Source organism: Coregonus clupeaformis, chromosome 24 (genome assembly GCF_020615455.1).
Source record: "Coregonus clupeaformis isolate EN_2021a chromosome 24, ASM2061545v1, whole genome shotgun sequence".
Taxonomy (NCBI): Eukaryota; Metazoa; Chordata; class Actinopteri; order Salmoniformes; family Salmonidae; genus Coregonus; species Coregonus clupeaformis.
In genome coordinates, this window is record NC_059215.1 from 51,417,459 (window position 1) to 51,439,325 (window position 21,867).

Consider the following 21,867-nt stretch of genomic DNA (forward strand, 5'->3'; position numbering starts at 1 on the left):
CAGCAAGGGCATTGAAGAGGAAACGTGGCTGGGTCTTTCAGCATGACAATGATCCCAAACAACAAAGGAGTGGAAGCCACGTAAGAAGCATTTCAAGGTCCTGGAGTGGCCTAGCCAGTCTCCAGATCTCAACCCCATAGAAAATCTTTGGAGGGAGTTGAAAGTCTGTGTTGCCCAGCGACAGCCCCAAAACATCACTGCTCTAGAGGAGATCTGCATGGAGGAATGGGCCAAAATACCAGCAACAGTGTGTGAAAACCTTGTGAAGACTTACAGAAAACGTTTGACCTGTGTCATTGCCAACAAAGGGTATATAACAAAGTATTGAGAACCTTTTGTTATTGACCAAATTCTTATTTTCCACCATAATTTGCAAATAAATTAATTAAAAATCCTACAATGTGATTTTCTGAATTTTAGGTCTGCAGATTTTGTCTGTCATAGTTGACATGTACCTATGATGAAAATTACAGGCCTCTCTCATCTTTTTAAGTGGGAGAACTTGCACAATTGGTGGCTGACTAAATACTTTTTTTCCCCACTGTAGCATTCCAGTGTTAATACGAAATTGTAACTATTTTGCACTATGGCCTATTTATTGCCTTGCCTCCATAACTTACTACATTTGCACACACTGTATATATATTTTCTGTTGTATCTTTGACTATGTTTTGACTATGAACTTGCACAATTGGTGGCTGACTAAACACTTCAACTGTGAGAGACGGAATCTAAAACAAAAATCCAGAAAATCACATTGTATGATTTTTAAGTAATTAATTTGCATTTTATTGCATGACATAAGTATTTGATCACCTACCAACCAGTAAGAATTCCGGCTCTCACAGACCTGTTAGTTTTTCTTTAAGAAGCCCTCCTGTTCTTAACTCATTACCTGTATTAACTGCACCTGTTTGAACTCGTTACCTGTATAAAAGACACCTGTCCACACACTCAATCAAACAGACTCCAACCTCTCCACAATGGCCAAGACCAGAGAGCTGTGTAAGGACATCAGGGATAAAATTGTAGACCTGCACAAGGCTGGGATGGGCTACAGGACAATAGGCAAGCAGCTTGGTGAGAAGGCAACAACTGTTGGCGCAATTATTAGAAAATGGAAGAAGTTCAAGATGACGGTCAATCACCCTCTGTCTGGGGCTCCATGCAAGATCTCACCTCGTGGGGCATCAATGATCATGAGGAAGGTGAGGGATCAGCCCAGAACTACACGGCAGGACCTGGTCAATGACCTGAAGAGAGCTGGGACCACAGTCTCAAAGAAAACCATTAGTAACACACTACGCCGTCATGGATTAAAATCCTGCAGCGCACGCAAGGTCCCCCTGCTCAAGCCAGCGCATGTCCAGGCCCGTCTGAAGTTTGCCAATGACCATCTGGATGATCCAGAGGAGGAATGGGAGAAGGTCATGTGGTCTGATGAGACAAAAATAGAGCTTTTTGGTCTAAACTCCACTCGCTGTGTTTGGAGGAAGAAGAAGGATGAGTACAACCCCAAGAACACCATCCCAACCGTGAAGCATGGAGGTGGAAACATCATTCTTTGGGGATGCTTTTCTGCAAAGGGGACAGGACGACCGCACCGTATTGAGGGGAGGATGGATGGGGCCATGTATCGCGAGATCTTGGCCAACAACCTCCTTTCCTCAGTAAGAGCATTGAAGATGGGTCGTGGCTGGGTCTTCCAGCATGACAACGACCCGACACACACAGGCAGGGCAACTAAGGAGTGGCTCCGTAAGAAGCATCTCAAGGTCCTGGAGTGGCCTAGCCAGTCTCCAGACCTGAACCCAATAGAAAATCTTTGGAGGGAGCTGAAAGTCCGTATTGCCCAGCGACAGCCCCGAAACCTGAAGGATCTGGAGAAGGTCTCTATGGAGGAGTGGGCCAAAATCCCTGCTGCAGTGTGTGCAAACCTGGTCAAGACCTACAGGAAACATATGACCTCTGTAATTGCAAACAATGGTTTCTGTAGCAAATATTAAGTTCTGCTTTTCTGATGTATCAAATACTTATGTCATGCAATAAAATGCAAATGAATTACTTAAAAATCATACAATGTGATTTTCTATGATTTTTGTTTTAGATTCTCTCACAGTTGAAGTGTACCTATGATAAAAAATTACAGACCTCTACATGCTTTGTAAGTAGGAAAACCTGCAAAATCGGCAGTGTATCAAATACTTGTTCTCCCCACTGTATATATATATACTGCCTTAATTTTGCTGGACCCCAGGAAGAGTAGCTGCTGCCTTGGCAGGAACCAATAATAAATACAAATTACACCGGTTTTAAGGTCTCTCACTGGCTACCTGTGAGTTTTAGAATTCATTTTAAGATTATTCTATTGGTTTTTAAATCAATCCACGATTGTGCACCCCAACACATGTCAGACATGCTTTTAAGTTATGTACCCAGTAGGTCCCTCAGGTCCTCTGGCACTGGCCTTTTAACTATCCCAAAGCCTAGGACCAAGAGGCATTGAGAGTCAGCTTATAGTTATTATGCCCCCAGCCTCTGGAATAGCCTGCCAGAGAACCTGAGGGGGGCCAAAACTGTAGACATATTTAAAAGAGATCTTAAAACGTACGTTTTTAGCTTTGCTTTTTCTTAGGGTGCTTTTTAGTCGTTCAGTTTTTATTGTTATTATTTTAGGTTTTTTATCCTCTTATGTTTGTTGTTTTCTGTGATTTTCAGTTTTTTTGTTTTAGATTCCGTCTCTCACAGTTGAAGTGTACCTATGATAAAAATTACAGACCTCTACATGCTTTGTAAGTAGGAAAACCTGCAAAATCGGCAGTGTATCAAATACTTGTTCTCCCCACTGTATATATTTTTTCTTTAGCCGCCATTGGCGTCTAAAGACATTAGCACATGGAACTCAGAGATAGCCTATAGGCCAATGCAGCAGTAGGCCTATAACTTCCATCGTCAACTAAGTAAAATACATAGGCCTAAGGCCAACAAATAAAAACAGTAGACAATATCCTGATGAAAATGCAGGTTTTTTCAATCGCATTAATCTCTACTCCGCTTGTCTGCCTCCCTTTCTATTGGTCTTGACTTGAGCTGTCACTAGTGAAGTGCAACATTGTATCAACTCAGGAGGTTGGTGTGCTCAGGGGCACACGCTCCCTCAACGTTATCAGCACAGAGAAACCACACATGCTCACTGCTCACATGGAGCACTCCAAACAAAAGACTATAAAAAATGGACAAAACTCCTAAATGATGGTTACGAAATAAACCAAAACTTGTTTCTCACAAGTGTAGCAGGTTGCAAACAACGTTTCCACTCCGAGAATGAGAACGGTAAATTATTGTAATGCATGCATTAACAGTAATGAATGTAACCAAATGACAGGGATTAACAGTACATTTGCTAGGCCTACTGGTTACATATGTAATGGGGAATTGATCAAAATAAATAATCAAAGGGCAAACAATTCACACAATAAAACAATGAATGTTCAAGAATTGTCAGGAGACAGCAGAGCACATTCTGGAGAGCTGAGTGCATTCTGGAGAGAGACGCCCATATCTTCACCACACACCCTCCCCTTCTTCTTGTCTAAACACTTTAAATTATACTCAAGACACATTATCTTCACACATTTTAGATGCTTTTCACTGACAGCCGAAACTCAATAATCAGCTAGGCCTATTGCCACGCTCGCTGCCCAACTTGCTGTCTTCCCAAATAGGCATAGTCCTGTGCACTTGTGATTTGAAACAACCCACAGCATAAAAAAAAAAAAAGCTGCGGTTAAGTCAAGCTCTCTGGTAAAGTATTTTGAATGATTTTATTTAGAAAGGAGTAACTATACAATTTTGGCAAAACATCAATTTACTTTAGGGGAAGCCAGCATCCGAACAGTGCACCCGCCAACTTTCTTTTCTAATTCGCAAGTGGCTGAAACCAGAGATCTGTAAATAATGATGAGATGCCTATGTCGTTGTCCCAAAGGCGAGAATGCAGGTGACAAGCTTAGGTCTGCATATTATGCCCATAGAAACGCATTGGGCTTATTCAGGACAGATTTGGGCGAGAGTGAGCCCTCTTGCTTCGCCTTTTCCTGAAACTAGTGAGCGAAACAGCGGCTGTCTGTTTTACTAGATGAAGCCCATGTATCTGATGCTGTCTGGACAGAAAAAGTTTGACATGCCATACTCCTTTTGTCCAGACAGCATCAGATACATGGTCTACACTTACAGAGACAGAGGGGCGCTGTTTCACTTGCTCGGATGCTTTATCTGAGATTGATGCGTCTTTCTGTCTGTGTGCGTCTTGGTCAAATAAATGATCAATATTTCAATATTTTATTTGGATAAACTGGATAATATGGAGTTGGTTCCCCCTTTTGCTGCTATAACAGCCTCCACTCTTCTGGGAAGGCTTTCCACTAGATGTTGGAACATTGCTGTGGGGGACTTGTTACCATTCAGCCACAAGAGCATTAGTGAGGTCAGGCACTGATGTTGGGCCATTAGGCCTGGCTCGCAGTCGGCGTTCCAATTCATCCCAAAGGTGTTCGATGGGGTTGAGGTCAGGGCTCTGTGCAGGCCAGTCAAGTTCTTTCACACCAATCTCGACGGGGGCATTGTCATGCTGAAACAAGAAAGGGCATTCCCCAAACTGTCGCCACAAAGTTGGAAGCACAGAATCGTCTAGAATGTCATTGTATGCTGTAGCGTTAAGGTTTCCCTTCACTGGAACTAAGGCACCTAGTCCGAACCCATTTCATGAAACTCCCGACGAACAGTTATTGTGCTGACGTTGCTTTCAGAGGCAGTTTGGAACTCTGTAATGAGTGTTGCAACCGAGGAAAGACGATTTTTACGTGCTATGTGCTTCAGCACTCGCCTGTCCAGTTCTGTGAGCTTGTGTGGCCTACCACTTTGTGGCTGAGCCATTGTTGCTCCTAGACGTTTCCACTTCACAATAACAGCACTTACAGTTGACCGGGGCAGCTCTAGCAGGGCAGAAATTTGACGAACTGACTTGTGGAAAGGTGTCATCCTATGATGGTGCCACGTTGAAAGTCACTGAGCTCTTCAGTAAGGCCATTCCAACGGCCAATGTTTGTCTATGGAGATTGCATGACTGTGTGCTCGATTTTATACACCTGTCAGCAGCAGGTGTGGCTGAAATAGACTAATCCACTAATTTGAAGGGGTGTCCACATACTTTTGTATTCATCGTGTACTTTGTTCAGTTAGTTAAAGACGTCATTGAAACACTACAACTGGACTTTGGTTTCTCTGCCTTGCTATCCGCACACTCTCCCAACCAAGTACATGTGGTGTTACACACATCCTGAATCTTGTGATGGCAGACAATAGGAGTAGTTATAGCAATAGGAGTAGTTATAGCAATAGGAGTAGTTATAGCAATAGGAGTAGTTATAGCAATAGGAGTAGTTATAGCAATAGGAGTAGTTATAGCAAGTGTGTTGCTGTTCTCTACTAAATAACCTGGCAGTGTTAATTCCAGAGTCCTACACAATAATTAATGTGTGGAGGGAAAAAGCCTGGACACTCGCCACAGACGGCTCTCTCCTATAGGAGAAAAACACTGGTGTGCTGTGAAGAGGGCCACAGACACTGACAAGCTGCAAGAACAGGATGAAGACACCGAACAGGAAGTGTAAGCTGAGATGCCTGGGGAAGCCCATGCCTGGGGAGTTGGCTCAGGATGAGACTGAGAGAGATGCAGAGAGGGTCTACAAGACTAAGGTGCACTTTGTCCTCATAGATACAGACACTGATAGCATCTATCAGCGCTTTCTGACACAAGGCACTTGTACACAGACTTTGCTTATCTGGACCCCAGCAGGTTCTCAGAGATAAAATATAATGGATTGCCCAAGACATCACTTGCTAAACTAAGCAAACTCTTGCTTAAGTTTGACAGCCGAGCAACTGTCAGCACTTTGCAGTGTGAGTTGACCAGTCAGTGGGAGAGCGTGAAAACATCAGCAGTGGAGAAGGACACAACCAGGAATGTGAGTGAGATACCAGCGGATGGACATGATGAAGAACAAGTGGAGAGGATGAATAAAAGTTGTTCAACATGTAAGAACTGTTCTGTATGTTGTTATCAACTTCTATGGTGGTACATCTTGTTGACAGAGGCTTACCATGTTATAGGCCTGGGGTACAAGTTCCTACTCACCCTGTCTGTCATCCAGGTAACCTGTGAGAGGAGCTTCTCTACTCTCAAATTCATAAAACATTGACTCAGGAGCACCCTATCCTACAATCACTTGGAGGCATTATGCTGATGACAACTGAAAAGGAAATCCTTATGGTCCTGGATACAGATGATGTCATTGACAGGGTGGCAGAGAAGAACTGCTGTGATGCCAGCTGACAAAAGGGTAGGGAGGGCAGAGTGACAGCAGAGGAGAACAAGAAGAAACAGAGACAGACAGAGTGACAGTGACAGACAGTAGAGGAGAATCACAGACAGACAGACAGACAGACCAGACCAGACCAGACCAGACCAGACCAGACAGAGACAGCAGAGGAGAATCGCAGACAGACAGAGTGACAGCAGAGATGCATAGACAGACAGCACGACAGGGAGAAAACAGACTCAGAGGCCCAGTTATAGTGGTGAGTTGTATCGCCAGACTCCAGTGTGTTTTAACATGTATTTGTTTTAAATATGAGCCGGTTAAAAAGAGCTGGTTAAAAAAGGAAGAAGACCATGTTCCTTCAGTCACTGGTATACACAGCAGGTTAGGAGAGTTAGGTTAAGGTTAGGAAAGGGGTTAGGGTTAGTGAAAATGCTCTCCTTACCTGCTACAAAAACTTCCAGTCTTAGCTGTATCAAGTGTCAAAGATGGCAGCATTCTCTAATAACTACATGCCTAATTCTGTTTCATACTTCTCAAAGTTGATAACTAGCTTATTAGTTATTTTTTCAGTGATTCAATTCAGTAAGATATCATAATTTACAAATTGAAAGGTTTATATTGACATGTACTAAAATACATTAATTCTACAGGTCAGTTCAACTCCATACTTCAAAACTCCTAAGAACTTCACAAATCCAGTGTGTGGGTCTTCCAGTGAGTTGGAGAGGATTGAGGAACCATGGCACAGTTTGAAACCTTGATATGGACTGTAAGTTAAACATTTCTGATTAGCACATTGTGGCTTGGCATGTTTTAAAACCAATTATCTATTTAAATATTTCCTCTATGAAATATAAATCAGTTATTATTAGCCTACTCGTTCTGTCCATTTTACTGAAACCTTCGTAGAAAAAATATGGGGGAGAGAAGTACATTTGTCACACCTTTTAAAGACAAAATAAGCACACCAGTGGGTGCCACCACACTCACAAAAGCCTGTTTAAAATGGTCCCACATAATTACAATACTTTTATTTGAAATGGGAATATTTAGGTTAGAATTCTGTTAACTACTTCTGAAGGTTTTATGAATACACACCATCAGTTTAGATTTTTGCGATTTTATTTCTAAAATGTTCTCTACTTCCAGGTACCTATTATATTGGTGCTTGGAAGCATTGGATCCTGTATCTCATGTGGTAGAGCCGAGTACAGAATAGGGGATGAATGTTGTCCCATGTGTTCACAAGGTAAGGACCGTCTCTTTACATCATATGAATCACCAGACATTAATACATCATCAACACCAACATATAACTTCTATACTTCTAAACATTGAACCCTGTTTCACATATGATCGCCCCATCTATAAATTAGGCGATAGAGATTGCATAATGTGTTGGCCTGGTAAGGACCTTGTGTATTTTTATGAGGGGTTAATTATAATAATAACTATACAAAACATGTAAAATGTAACAATAATAATAATTATGATAATAATAATAACAAAACGTAATTATTTTCTGGTTTTCTTTTCAACAGGATATCGTGTATATAGTCATTGTACTAAATCTACAAGCACCTCCTGTGTGCCCTGTATTGACTCCACATTCCTTGATGAGCCCAGTGGTAAAACAACATGCAACAACTGTACCACATGTCATCCAGGTGAGAATTCTGTGTTCTGGGCATAAACACTGAGCTACTTTACTATATCAGCTGTTGTTTTAATGAAATACAACAGGTTTTACATTTAGCTTCAGATACCAAGTGACATGTTTTCTCCATAGGTTTGGGTTTGAAGGTAAAGCAGCCATGTAGACTTTCATCAGACACTGTCTGTGGGACACTGGAGGGGTTCTACTGTCTAGACCCAACTAAGGATGGTTGTAGAGCAGCCCAGAGACACAGCAGCTGTAAACCTGGTCAATACATCAGCCACACAGGTTGGTCTCCTCTCAAGTATTGAACATGATTTTGTCATGATTTCTAGTGTGCCAAGTTACTCTACTGAATTAAAAGTAGCTGATCGTTTGATTGATTGATTGAAATCATTGGACAATTAAAATTAAGTCAAGATGAGTACATGGGGAATGTTTAAGTACAATGTTTACAAGTTTGTTTTGGGAAGTCTAGTTCTATATCGTGGAGCTCCGCCCCATAGGGGAGCTCTGCTCCTAGTGGTTTACCCTCTGCCCTACGGCAGCAGCAGCCTGAGACAAAATTATGCACACACCTACAGCCAATAGGAGTACAGGTGTCCCTATAAGAGGGGATGCCTCCCCTCAATCAGCCTCCCTTTTTCTTCAGCGACTGGATGACAAGACTGAAGAGCCAAGAAGAGACGAAGCACGAAGACTCAGGACGAAAACGTTGTTGATATTCCAGTCATCAACGTCGTCTAAATGAGCACACCGGGAGATTTTCCACCCCCAAAAGCTCTTTTCAGAGCTCAGTGCAGATGCACTTCCATGGCGGCCGGTGACCACCACGACCTATGTTTCGTGTGTTTGGGATCCCAGCATGCCAAGGAAGGCGTCTGCAGTCCCCCGAATTGCGCCTCCTGCGCCCTCCTTTCTTTAAAGGAGAGAAAGCAGCGTTGGGCGTTTTTCAGGGAGGACATCCCCCTTGAGGATGTGCTGTCGATACTAGCCTCTGCTTCAGAGGCGTCGTCCGACGGCGCAGACTCGGGGGAAGATAGGGACTTTGAGGAAGGGTCTGGCATTCCAATGGAACAGTCGGACCCCGTCCCTCATACTTTCAAGCCCCCCTTTCCTTTGGAGAGCGAGAGGGCTTGTAGTCCCTATAGCGAAGGGGATACGAGCTCTGAGAGATCAGAAGCTCTCTCTTTCGCTGCAGCCTCTCTGAGATCGGACTTTCCGGGTATCATTGAGAGAGCTGCTCAACGGCTGGTAATAAGGCTGCCCCCTCTTCCCTCCGCACCGGAGGTTGATATGATGGAGGGCGGTCCTTATTCCAGGCCAAGGAAGGCGGCGGAGCCAGTGGCTCCTGCCATGCCTTCTTTGGCTAGGTACGTTGAGGGCTCGTGGGAGGCACCTTTAGCGGTGCGTTCGCCTGTAAAAGCGTATCTCCCATTCACGAGAGTGGAAGGAAGGTTTCAGGGTCAGGGAATCCCCAGGTTAGAGAGCGCCATGGCGGCGTATCTCGTACCGGGTTCGAGCCCTTGGCCCTCTTCCAAGAAGGCCACGTTGCCATCCCAGAAGGACCGACTCACAGCACAGCTGTTAGAGAAGTCTTTTGGGTTGGGAGCCCAAGCTGTAGCAGCAGCTAACAACATTGCCCTCTTGGCGGCCTCTCTGTCCCGTTTAACCACGGGTAAGACAGAGATGGCACCGGAGGAGATGGAGGAGGCGTCCAGAATTTCTGGCGCCATACTCCACCTGACACAGGCGTCCGCAGTCTGCGCGGGGAGATCCATGGCCACTTCGGTGAACGACACCTCTGGTTGTCATTGACATCCATGAAAGAGGCAGACAGGACGTCTCTCTTGAACGCCCCACTCTCTGACGACGGCCTCTTTGGGGTCGCAGTCAAAGAGGCGACGGAGCGTTTCTCTAAGTTAGAGGATGGAGAAGAAGCAGTTGGCCAAGCACCTGCCGTTGGCAGGACGACTCGGCCCCCCTCCTCCCCAAAGGCCATCTACCTCCGCCCCTCTAAGTAGACCGGGGTCTACGACGAGGCGGCGTAATCGGCGTCATCCGGCGGCCACGAGCAGCAAGGGAGCGGGCTCGGTCCTCCCAGCAGCTACGGTAGCCCCACTACAGCCGGCGAGGGAGGTGACGAGGACGCCGACCTGGCCCTCCAAGGGAGGCAAGAGGAGGCGTACGTGACGGGACGCGGGGGAGAGGATGGAGGACGCATCGATGGTGTCGAACGTGCCCACTGTTCCCCCCCCACCCTTCGGTTGAAGGGACGGGTGCTGATGTTAATGCCTTTGTTGATGTGTTTAATAAAGAGTTGGCTCCACCTGACTTTGTCAAAAAAGAGCCTCTTTTCCATAATACGTCCGAGAGCGTTCAAATCTCACCCTCTCTTCCTTACCACTCTAAGAGCCGTTCAGCCCACCGAGGGTGCGTTGCTGAACAGGCACTAAGAGTAGGTATCCAGAAGACCTCAATCAGGTCGTCACATCACACTTCACGTATAAGAAGTGCTTTACATAGAAGGCAGCAGTCCCGGTCAGATTCTGACATGAGGACGCAGCCGCTATTTGGGGATGGCGCACTAGCACAGACTAAGGTCTCCACTAGTACGAGCCAGACCCATGCTGCGTTCACGGAGGGCCCGATTACCGCGGTCACCAAGGTGCCCAGAGTATCGGCGCCCCCAGGCATTGTAACACAGCAGCTATCTGGGGACGGCGCATTATCGCAGACCAAGGTCTCGGTTAATGCGATTCAGACCCATGCTACGTTCAAGGAGGGCAGGATTACTAGCGTTATGGGTATAATAAGTATCAGCTCCCCTGACAGAACGAGCCAGTACTCACCACACTGAGCGTGAATCAACCCACCAGGGGTGCAGTGTTGAACACACACAGAAGGTGAAAGTCAAGAAGGTATCAAGGCGCCGCCTTGTTTTACCTCATAGAGACCTCATACTACAGACTTCTAGGAGTACTGTAGTGAAGGGCTCTGATAGCGAATTGCAGTCACCTAAGATGACGCAATCGCTTGCTGGGGATGGTGCCCTGCCGCAGGCTGTGGCCTCGGTCAGCGCAATTCAGACCCGCGATGCGTTCAAGGAGGGCAGGAATACAACGGTTACGGGTTTAACCGACGTCCCTACTCCTCTTTCTTTCTCAGAACGCATCGATAGTTCCTCTCCCTTTCACGGGAGGCCCACCTTGGGCTGTTCCACCACTTCAATGTTGGGGAACAGTGGCGGTAAGGGCCATAGAGGAATACAGGTCCTTCCTACTGGATGCACCACAGCTTCGCGCCCAGCCGCTTTCTCTGCATTGCTGGCAGTGGCGAAGAAGCTGCACCCTCTCACGCTGGCTAGAACAGACGTTGCAGAAGGGTTATGCTCTCCAATTCCACCGAACCCCACCCCCGTTCAGGGGAGTGGTGGAGACGGTGATGAAAACGCCAGACAAAGTGGCCGCTCTGATGACAGAGATTGGCTGTGACAGTAGTTCCCCGGGAGCAAAGGAACAAAGGGCTATATTTGCCTTATTTCCTAGTGCCCAAAAAGACGGGGGGAGTGAGGCCGATTTTGGATTTACGCATTCTCAACGAGAGCATAACCAAACGGCCCTTCCGAATGCTAACGACAAAACGTCTGCTGGAATGTGTCCAGAGAGGGGACTTTTGTACGAGCATAGACCTAAAGGACGCGTACTTTCATGTGCCGGTTCAGCCGCGTCACAGGAAGTTTCTGCGGTTCGCCTTTCAAGGGGTGGCGTACGAATACACGAGGATGCCATTTGGGTGGAGGCGGCATTGGAACCGTTGCGTCGTCAGGGAATACGGCTACTAGCCTACCTGGACGACCTACTGGTTCTCGCCCCGTCAGCAGAGCTGGCGATTACCCACACAACACAGACAGTGATGCATCTCACAAGTCTGGGGTTTGCTGTGAATTGGAAAAAGAGCGTGCCCTGGCCCACTCATCAGATTGTCTACCTGGGGATACAGCTAGACACTGTGAGGATGAGGGCCCGAATCTCGGACCCCCGAAGGGTAGCCTTGTTGCTAGCCCTAAGAAAGTGTCGTCCGAATCACACGGTGACGGCGCTGTCGATCATGTCACTTTTGGGTCTCATGTCGTCAGCCCACTCTGTGGTTCCGCTGGGACTCCTGCGTATGCGCAGGATGCAGCGATGGTTCGCCCAACTAAGACTAGACCCATTGCGTCAACGTCATCGGTTGGTGGTGGTTCCCCTCTCGCTCAGTGCAGACCTAAACTATTGGAGAAACTCGCGCGTTCTCACGCACGGAGTCCCGATAGGAAAGGTGTCCTCTCACATCCCAGTATTCACGGATGCGTCCCTGACGGGATGGGGGAGGGACATGTCAGACACAAGCGATAGGAGGTGTGTGGCCTCAATCAGGTCGTCACATCAACCTCCTGGAGTTGGAAACGGTTCGACTGGTTCTGACCCACTTCGCGTCTACCCTTCGGGGTCGCGATGTGCTGGTCTGGTCAGACAACCGGACCACAGTAGCCCACATAAATCGCCAGGGAGGAGTCAGGTCTCCTGCTCTCCATCGGGCGGCAGAGGAATTGTGGCTGTGGGTTCACGAGCACCTTCGCTCATTGAGAGCAGCACACATTCCGGGCTACTTGAACGTAGGAGCAGACCTCATGTCAAGAGGGGGTCCTCGAGACGACGAGTGGTGTCTGCATCCAGACATTGTTCTCCAGATTTGGGAACAATTCGGGAGAGCCGAGGTGGACCTATTCGCGTCACGCGTGAACGCGCAATGTCCTCTGTGGTTCTCTCTGAAGGAACAGGACGAACCGCCACTGGGAAGGGACGCCTTTGCGCACCAACCGTGGCCGAGAGTTCTCCTGTATGCATTCCCTCCGCTGTCCTGCATTCTCCCACTGCTAGCCAGGGTGAGGTCAGAGGGGCTGTCAGTGATACTGATAGCGCACGATCGCCCGGGGACTCCGTGGTTTGCGGAGATTAGTCAGATGTTGATTGCGCCACCTTGGCCAATTCCACATCGACGGGACACGTTGTCTCAGGCGGCTGGCACGATAGGGAAATTGCCCATAATCGGCCAACCACTGAAGGCCTGGCTGCTGAGAGGGACAGGCTAGAGCGCCGTGGGTTATCTGATGCAGTGATCAGGACCATACAGGGTTCACGTGCCAGTTCCACTTCTAAGATGTATGCCAGTAGATGGAACGTGTTTTCACGATGGTGTGTCACACAAGGTGTAGACCCCATGAGCTGTCAGGTGGAGAGTATTCTCTCTTTTCTACAGCTCATGTTTGATAAGCAAAAATCGCCTGCCACGATTAGAGTGTTTGCAGCAGCGATTTCAGCTTGTCATGAGGGTTTTGGCAGAGACAATGTCTTTAGCCACCCTCTAGTGAAACGCTTCCTATTAGGAACGCGGCGACTTAGGCCAACACCTAGAGTCACACTTCCTCAGTGGGATTTGGCTGTGGTACTCGAAGCGCTATGTAAGTCGCCGTTCGAGCCATTGAATCAAATACTCCTCATGTTGCTGTCTATAAAGACAGCACTGTTGCTCGCTTTGACTACAGCTAAGCGGGTCAGTGATTTGTGTGCTCTTTCGACGAGACCTGACTGCTTGGCCATCAATGGTGACCTGAGCAGAGCAGTGTTACATCCTAACCCGGCATTTGTGCCGAAGGTTATTAAGAGTTCATATAGGTCACAGACCGTGGAGCTGTGGGCTTTTTTCTCCTCCTCCTCATAGAGAGAGGAGTGAGGAAAAGCTCCATCGCCTGTGCCCGGTACGCGCTTTGGCGTGTTACGTCGAGCGCACAGCAGCGATTAGGTCATCGCCACAGTTGTTTGTGTGTCACGGTGCGGCTGCACTAGGGTAGACCACTTTCAAAACAGAGGTTGTCTCATTGGCTTTGTGAAGGCATTGAGACAGCTTATGAGGCAGCGGGGCGGCAATTGCCTCAGGGTATCAGAGCTCACTCCACTCGTGGAGTAGCGGCTTCTACTGCCCTTTTCAGAGGAACAGGAGTAGAGGATATCTGTAGAGCAGCATCCTGGTCGACGCCGTCTCCATTTATCAGTTTCTATCTCTTAGATATGTCTTCTAATTCTCTGGCTCGATCTGTACTCAGCGTGGCTGAAGGGAGATCTTGAGCAAGAAAGAGAGGAGAAGCAGGACTGTGGACACAGGTTTCCATCAGGTCCGCTTTGGTTAGGAAGACGTGTTTTTTGACAGATGTGTTTTCTAACTCTTTGGCTCGGTCTGTACTCAGCATAGCTGAAGGGAGATATTGAGCTAGGAAGAGAGGGAAAAGCAGGACTATGGACAGGGTTTCCATCAGGTCCGCTTTGGATAGGAAAACATATTTTGTGGCATGAATCCTGACTGACAGGGTCAGTACAGTAGAGGCATGCGTTGATTAACAGAATGTGAGGTCATCTATCTGCTTGTTCAGTTAGTATGACTCATGTTTTTGTTCCTGCCCACTAATCTCTGGGATTCCATTGAGTGAGTGAGGCGGTCTACCGCGTTTACAATGTAGAGTGACACTTGGTGTCATTCCATTAATGGTCGGTAGTGTTTTCACAGGATATTGAGGCACATCTATCTGCTAGTACAGATTAGTATGGCTTCTATTCTGGTGATCTGCCCACTAGTCATTGGCATTGCCATTGGACTAGGTGGGGCGGGTCTTTAACCGATGACGCGGTATATTGTGACGCCCGTAGGGGTTTTTAGTTGCAGTACTGCGGGACTCGGTTGCAGCCATTGCTAGGCCTGACTTTCTCGTTTCGATGGGAAGTGTTAGGCTCGGCAGGGAGTACATTTTGGGAGCGCTACGCTCCGCCTTAAACCACTAGGAGCAGAGCTCCCCTATGGGCGGAGCTCCACGATATAGAACGATTAGTTACCGGAGTGTAACTCCAGTTCTATGAGTGGAGCGGAGCCCCATAGGACTAAGGCCCTGCCGACCCTCTCTAGTCTCGCTGAAGATAAATATCTCGGGAGGCTGATTGAGGGGAGGCATCCCCTCTTATAGGGACACCTGTACTCCTATTGGCTGTAGGTGTGTGCATAATTTTGTCTCAGGCTGCTGCTGCCGTAGGGCAGAGGGTAAACCACTAGGAGCAGAGCTCCCCTATGGGGCTCCGCTCCACTCATAGAACTGGAGTTACACTCCGGTAACTAATCGTTTTTTATTTATGTTTAAACCTCCATTTATGCAGGAACAACATCTACAGATACTGTGTGTTCTGACTGTACTGGTGATACTTATTCAGATGGATCATTTACAGCCTGCCAGTCACACACTGGGTAAGTGTGGCTTACACAAATAGTTTCCCCCCTAAATACAAAGTTACCTAACACAAATCTAAAACTGAAAGATGTATGACCAAGTTATAAAGGAATCATTAATGGCCAGTATTTATCTGTTTATAGATGTGAATCCTTGGGACTTCAGGAAATGAAACCAGGATTTCCTTGGTCGGATTCAGCGTGTGGACCACAACTATCCCATTCAACAGCTAGAGGCATAATTGGTGTTGTGGCATCCATGACAGTTCTCATGATATTAGCTGGAGCTGTTTTCTTATTTATAGTAGTGAGAAAAAGAAAAAAACTCAGATTCATTTTAGGAATTGCATCAGTAAATTATTGTTTAGTGTGTGTGTGAATTATTTTTTAGTGTTTGTGTGAGTATGAGTGAGTTAGAGAGAGTGGTGGCAGGTAGTCTAGCGGTTAAGAGCGCTAGGCCAGTAACCGAAAGGTTGATTGTTCAAATCCACGAGACGACTAGGTGACTAAGGTCGTTGGTTTGAATCGCTGAGCAGACTAGGTGGAAGAAAAAAACATTTTGTCGATTTGCCCTTGAGCAAGGCACTTAACTCTAAGAGCATCTGCTAAATTATTTAAATGTAAACATTTTGAGTGTGTGCACCCCTATCAATCCAAAACGTCCTGTCCATTTGGATTAAGTATTTCTCAGACTATCATAGTAATAACTAACCAAATTATACTTGTTTTGCATCTTGTTTTTCCAGAGTGGAAACAGAAGAGACATAGTGTTTTAAATCAAGGGTTCGAACCAGTTCAGGGAACAGAACCAAAACAGAACCAACATTTATTTCAAGAAACCGTAACTGAACTGGGAACAGAAGTGATCTCTAGTCTTCTGGAACAGAACCGTTATTTACAAATCTTGAGAACAGGTTTATATAATGTTATTTTAAGTTCCAAAAGTATTCCTAATGTCTAGTATATAATTATGTAATTCAGTGAAGTTATGATGCTAGTAATAGCCTAAACACATTCCAATTCACATCATGATGTTCAGTGCTTCAAGCCATGCGCCCTCCATGTCCAACCCCCACTCTCGCTCTCTCCCCACCCGTAAAATGTCAGTCGCATCTCGCAGCCTGCACTAATCTGGGAGCTGAGTTTGAAAGTGTACCATTGAAAACGTGCAATATCATAAATGATCACCATCCACTGTACTCAGATGAAGTGTCATGGATGCCACACACCAGAACTGGAGCGTGAAGATATCCACACCGCCGTGGATAAAATGAACTGCAATGCACTTCCACTTTAATTTTGACTAATCCAATGTGGATTTATCAGGAGTTGACTGTATTCAGCCAAAGTTACTGGGATCTGGGATCTTGATTCACCTGTTATTTAGCCAAGTTGTTTTGCAACATCCTAGATCAAGACCATGTCACTTTTTACTGTTAATTGTGTTACAAAAAATAAAATGTGATATGAACAGTCTTTACTTGTGCCTTCTAACCAAACCGGTTTGCTGATTGATTGTAAATTATATTTAAATTACCCGATACATTTTCCATTACTTGTTTTTCTGAACAGTAATTTGTATGGGCACAAAACACTTGTACATTTGTTAATATTGTGAAAATAATCAACATCCATTCAGCAAGTGTACCTTCTTTTTTGCTTTTAATTTGACAAATATTTTTTGTGTTTATTATTTTAAATGCATGGAGGACGCCCACTTCAAAAACATCCCTTCCAGTTGCAGCTGTCAGAAGTTCCTCCACTGTGTGTGACATTAGATCTTCTTCTGTGGTGTTGGAGCTGCTGCTTTCTCTCGTTAGATCTTCTTCTGTGGTGTTGGAGCTGCTGCTTTCTCTCATTAGAACTTCTTCTGTGGTGTTGAAGCTGCTGCTTTCTCTCGTTAGATCTTCTTCTGTGGTGTTGGAGCTGCTGCTTTCTCTCATTAGAACTTCTTCTGTGGTGTTGAAGCTGCTGCTTTCTCTCGTTAGATCTTCTTCTGTGGTGTTGGAGCTGCTGCTTTCTCTCGTTAGATCTTCTTCTATAGTGTTGGAGCTGCTGCTTTCAATATTAGATCTTCTTCTGTGGTGTTGAAGCTGCTGCTTTCTCTCGTTAGATCTTCTTCTGTGGTGTTGGAGCTGCTGTTTTCACTCCCCCAGCCTCAGCTTTAGCTCCCTGTACGTCACAAAGTAAGAGGAGGGATTTGCTCGACTTTCTGCTGCAGTTTTTGGTAGAACTTTGAACTGTCATCAATGATTTTCTAAAACTAACAAAAATCAATCAGTATTTTATGTTTTAAAGCTTCCAAATTGTCATGGGCATAGTTTATAGGTAAATGCTAGCATTACTATGGGAATGGCTGATTACAGGGGCATCCGTTCTGGTAAATGTAGCATTTTATTCATTTAACCTTTATTTTTACCTTTGAGGTGAGAAAATGACTTTTGTTTGGGGGAGGACTTGGGTAGTATCCAGTTGATTTACGTGTTTAACCTGTTTGGGGAATCTGTTATCCGTGGGGTAGAAAACATTGACCTGGATGAAGCTTCATCACATTTCAAATCAGACTACTCCCTAGACCAGGGGTGGGCAAACCTTTTGGCTCAAGGGCCACGTTGAGTTTTTGAAACCAAGTGAAGGGCCACATACTATATGCGTGACAAAACATGTGAAGCCTTTATTCATTTTCACATTGACACGCAACTACTAGTGACCTGTAGGTGTACTTAGGCTTGCACAACAATTCTACCCTTGTTTATTTGTGATTTTCCTTTTTACAAAATTGATATAATTTATAATGTCACAGACACCGTCAAACACACACAGATCCTGCATCTCTACCCTTGTAAAGTACAATCAAACGTACAGTCACAATATGCAAACTTAAAAATATATATTATATGACTGGAGACATGCAAAATGTAACAGCAGATGTGTAAAAAAAATAAAAATAATAATCTAACATTTGAGTGAAACATGTGGTTAGAGCATCTGTTTCATTTGGGTGGTCTGTTTTTGAAAGCATATTAAGGAACAATTCTCATCTCCATTGTGAGCCATATTTACAGTTATCCAATCACCTCAGCCCAAATTTGACTGATTAATTATTACCTGTATCCAAGTGCATTGCTGGATAATTCTCACTGCATAACATCACCATTAAAAGGTGTAATCCTTGCCTACCCCAGTCACAGTTATTCGTGTCTTAATGTGAACAATGGGTCTGGTCACCTCTCTTGGCAAGGGCATCAAAGTCTGGTGTCATCTTTGATGTAGAGATTCTCAGAACAGCTGACAAGTGGTAATTTGTTACATTTGACCTGTGATGGGATTTGTTGTAATTCATGACTGAGAACGTTTGTTCTCACACATATGTGGACCTGAATAAAACAAGCATCCTTTGGGCGTGCTTTTAATGTTTGGAAACTTTGTTTCATTAAGTGAGCCATAGAACTGGTCTATTGTTGCTGTTTTGTACTTCTCCTTCAAAGCCTATTTGTAAGTCGCTCTGGATAAGAGCGTCTGCTAAATGACGTAAATGTAAAAGCAATGTCACATTGAATGTCGATGAGCTCCAATTGTGTGTCTGGTGGTGCTTTCTCACTGTCGAAAGACAGGGGGCATGATACAAGCTCCAGCTCAGTCTCAATCTTGGTAAAGTCTGAGAAGTGGTGGGAAAACTCAGCATGCAGGTCAATCAAAGTGCTACTGTATGTCTCAGTGCGGCACCGCGATGTGGGCGCGTTCAGTGCGGCCAGTGTCGGAAAATGAGCGAGAGACCGGCTGCTCATTTGTCTGGAGAACAACATAAGTTTGGCCTTGGAATACAGTTCATGCACAAAAACAGAATTTCCCTGCAGTTTCAAATTTAGATCGTTCAGATGCCCCAATATGTCCACACCGAAAGCAAAGTCGCCCAGCCAGTCTGTCTTTCAACTCTGAGAAGTCGTCAGCTTTACCAACCGTATCAAGGAACATACCTATCTCCCCTCTTAGTTCCCACACACGGCAAAATACTTTTCCCAGGCACATTTGAATGCTACAACAAGTCCTGGTGCTCTGCCTCTGTGTCATTGAGCAGCTGAATGAACTGACGATGGTTAAGCCCCCTTGCCCGTATAAAGTTGACAAGTTTTACAATCACTTTGACAACATTTTCCAGCTTTAACACACTTTGACACAGAGCTTCCTGATGAATAATACAGTGAAGAAATATAAATTCCTCCGGGTTAGGGCTTTCTTCTTTTACTTTGTCTTGTAATCTTTTAAGTAGGCCAATGTTTTTACAGGTTAGATTTGGTGATCCATCTGTTGTGACGTTTGTCAGTTTCCTCCACGGTAGATTCATTTTCTCCAAGCAGGCAGACACCCTGTCATATAAGTCAGAGCCCCTGGTTGTTCCCATCATTGATTCCATCACAAGAAGTTCCTCTGTTATTTCAAAGTTCTCATTTATTCCTTCAACAAAAATTAAAAGTTGAGTGGTGTCTCTGATGTCAGTACTCTCATCCAATGCTATAGAAAAAAGATCGAAGCCATCTGCTTAGTTAGCATGCTTGCTTGAAAAAAAACACGATTTAGATTATATTCCTTCAAGCTGCTTGGCGATGGTCTTGTAGCCCATTCCAGCCTTGTATAGGTCTACAATCTTGTCCCTGACATCCTTGGAGAGCTCTTTGGTCTTGACCATGGTGGAGAGTTTGGAATCTGATTGATTGATTGCTTCTGTGGACAGGTGTCTTTTATACAGGTAACAAACTGAGATTAGGAGCACTCCCTTTAAGAGTGTGCTCCAAACTCAGCTCGTTACCTGTATAAAAGACACCTGGGAGCCAGAAATCTTTCTGATTGAGAGGGGGGTCAAATACTTATTTCCCTCATTAAAATGCAAATCAATTTATAACATTTTTGACATGCATTTTTCTGGATTTTTTTGTTGTTATTCTGTCTCTCACTGTTCAAATAAACCTACCATTAAAATTATAGACTGATCATTTCTTTGTCAGTGGGCAAACATACAAAATCAGCTGGGGATCAAATACTTTTTTCCCCTCACTGTATATCCTGGGGGCAAAGAAAGAAACCTTAGTTGAAACCAGGTTCTATGGGGGGAAACCCTCTGCTCTGTCAACAGGGAAGGTAAAGTGGGCCCACACAGGTGCAAATTCAAATGTCTGGCAGTTGAAGCTTCAGTACAAAGGGGACAAAATGTGAGGACAGACGCTGGGAGACGAGAAGTACAGGTCGTGAACATTTAATGAAAAAACGGATATATAACAAAACAAGAACAGCGTCTGGACAGGGGGAACAAAACGACATTAATGCAGACACGGGAATCAACCTGGGGAACAGACAGATATAGAACGGCCAATCAAAAGAGTGAAGGAGTCCAGCGAGCGCTGATGCGCGTAACGATGGTGACAGGTGTGCGTAATGATGGGCAGCCTGGCGCCCTCGAGCGCCAGGGAGGGGGAGCGGGAGCAGGCGTGACACAAAAAATGACACTGGTTAGTTAGCGTTATAATACAGGTACAGTAGCTGCTTGGAGCGTGTGCCCCAGAGAGCAGAGTATGAGGGGGCTAAAGGTTATAGCGCAGAAGCATGGGGAAATGTACAGATTACAACATCACCAAGACTGGAAAGCAAACATTGTATCTTTGTAAGAGAGCCTAGAACACTTTAAACAGTCTCTGTGCTGATCGCGCTCCAGTGAGTTTTTAATCAAACCGCAGAATGAGACTGAAAATGAAAGTTAATTTATATTAAATTTCATTTATATTGTTTTGATGCACGCGTGTGAACACATAGGAGGTCAAGTACCGGGAATAAATTAAATCTACACTGAACAAAAATATAAACGCAACATGTAAAGTGTTGGTCCGATATTTCATGAGCTGAAATAAAAGGACCACTCTTACCTGGATCACAATTGGTACACACTTTGCATTTCATGAGACCATTGTGCTCATCAAGGAATGTAGAATCAACACAGGGCACGCAGCTGGTGCTGGTGAATTCAGTTGTGATGGGTGATTTGAAGGAGTCAGGCGCAGGAGGGTAAATCACAGAATACAGAATTTATTCCGGAATACAGAGTTATGCAGAAATGCGTCAAACAGTCCAGTGTGCAAAACAGGCACACGGGGAAAAATATCCCGGCAATACAAAATACACGGCGCTCAACAGAGCTACGCTCTCCTCACAATAAACAATCACACACAAGGACAATGGGGCAGGGGGAACACTTATACAAGTACTAATGAGGGGATATGAACCAGGTGTGTGTAATAGACAAGACAAAACAACTGGAATGATGAGATGAGGAGCGGCAGTGGCTAGAAGGCCGGTGATGACGAACGCCGAAGCCTGCCCGAACCAGGAGAGGAGGCAGCTTCGGAGGAAGTTGTGACATCAGTACAATGCTTATGTACACGATTTCTTGGGGAAGAGAGAATCACCAGGTCATGTTTTTCTCTTAGTGTTGATGATATATTGACAAAATTCTCTAAAATAACGTGG

The 21,867-nt window shown here is 45.4% G+C and overlaps 1 protein-coding gene across 1 annotated transcript in view; it reads left to right on the top strand.

Annotated features, from left to right (window-relative positions):
- The first annotated feature begins 5,143 nt into the window (after window positions 1-5,143).
- LOC121560230 (tumor necrosis factor receptor superfamily member 14-like) overlaps window positions 5,144-21,867 on the top strand; it is a 35,899-nt gene continuing 19,175 nt past the window's right edge. The window contains exon 1 of the mRNA XM_041873248.2: window positions 5,144-5,668. The gene's annotated coding sequence lies outside the window, so the exon portion shown is untranslated. The remainder of the gene's footprint in view (window positions 5,669-21,867) is intronic.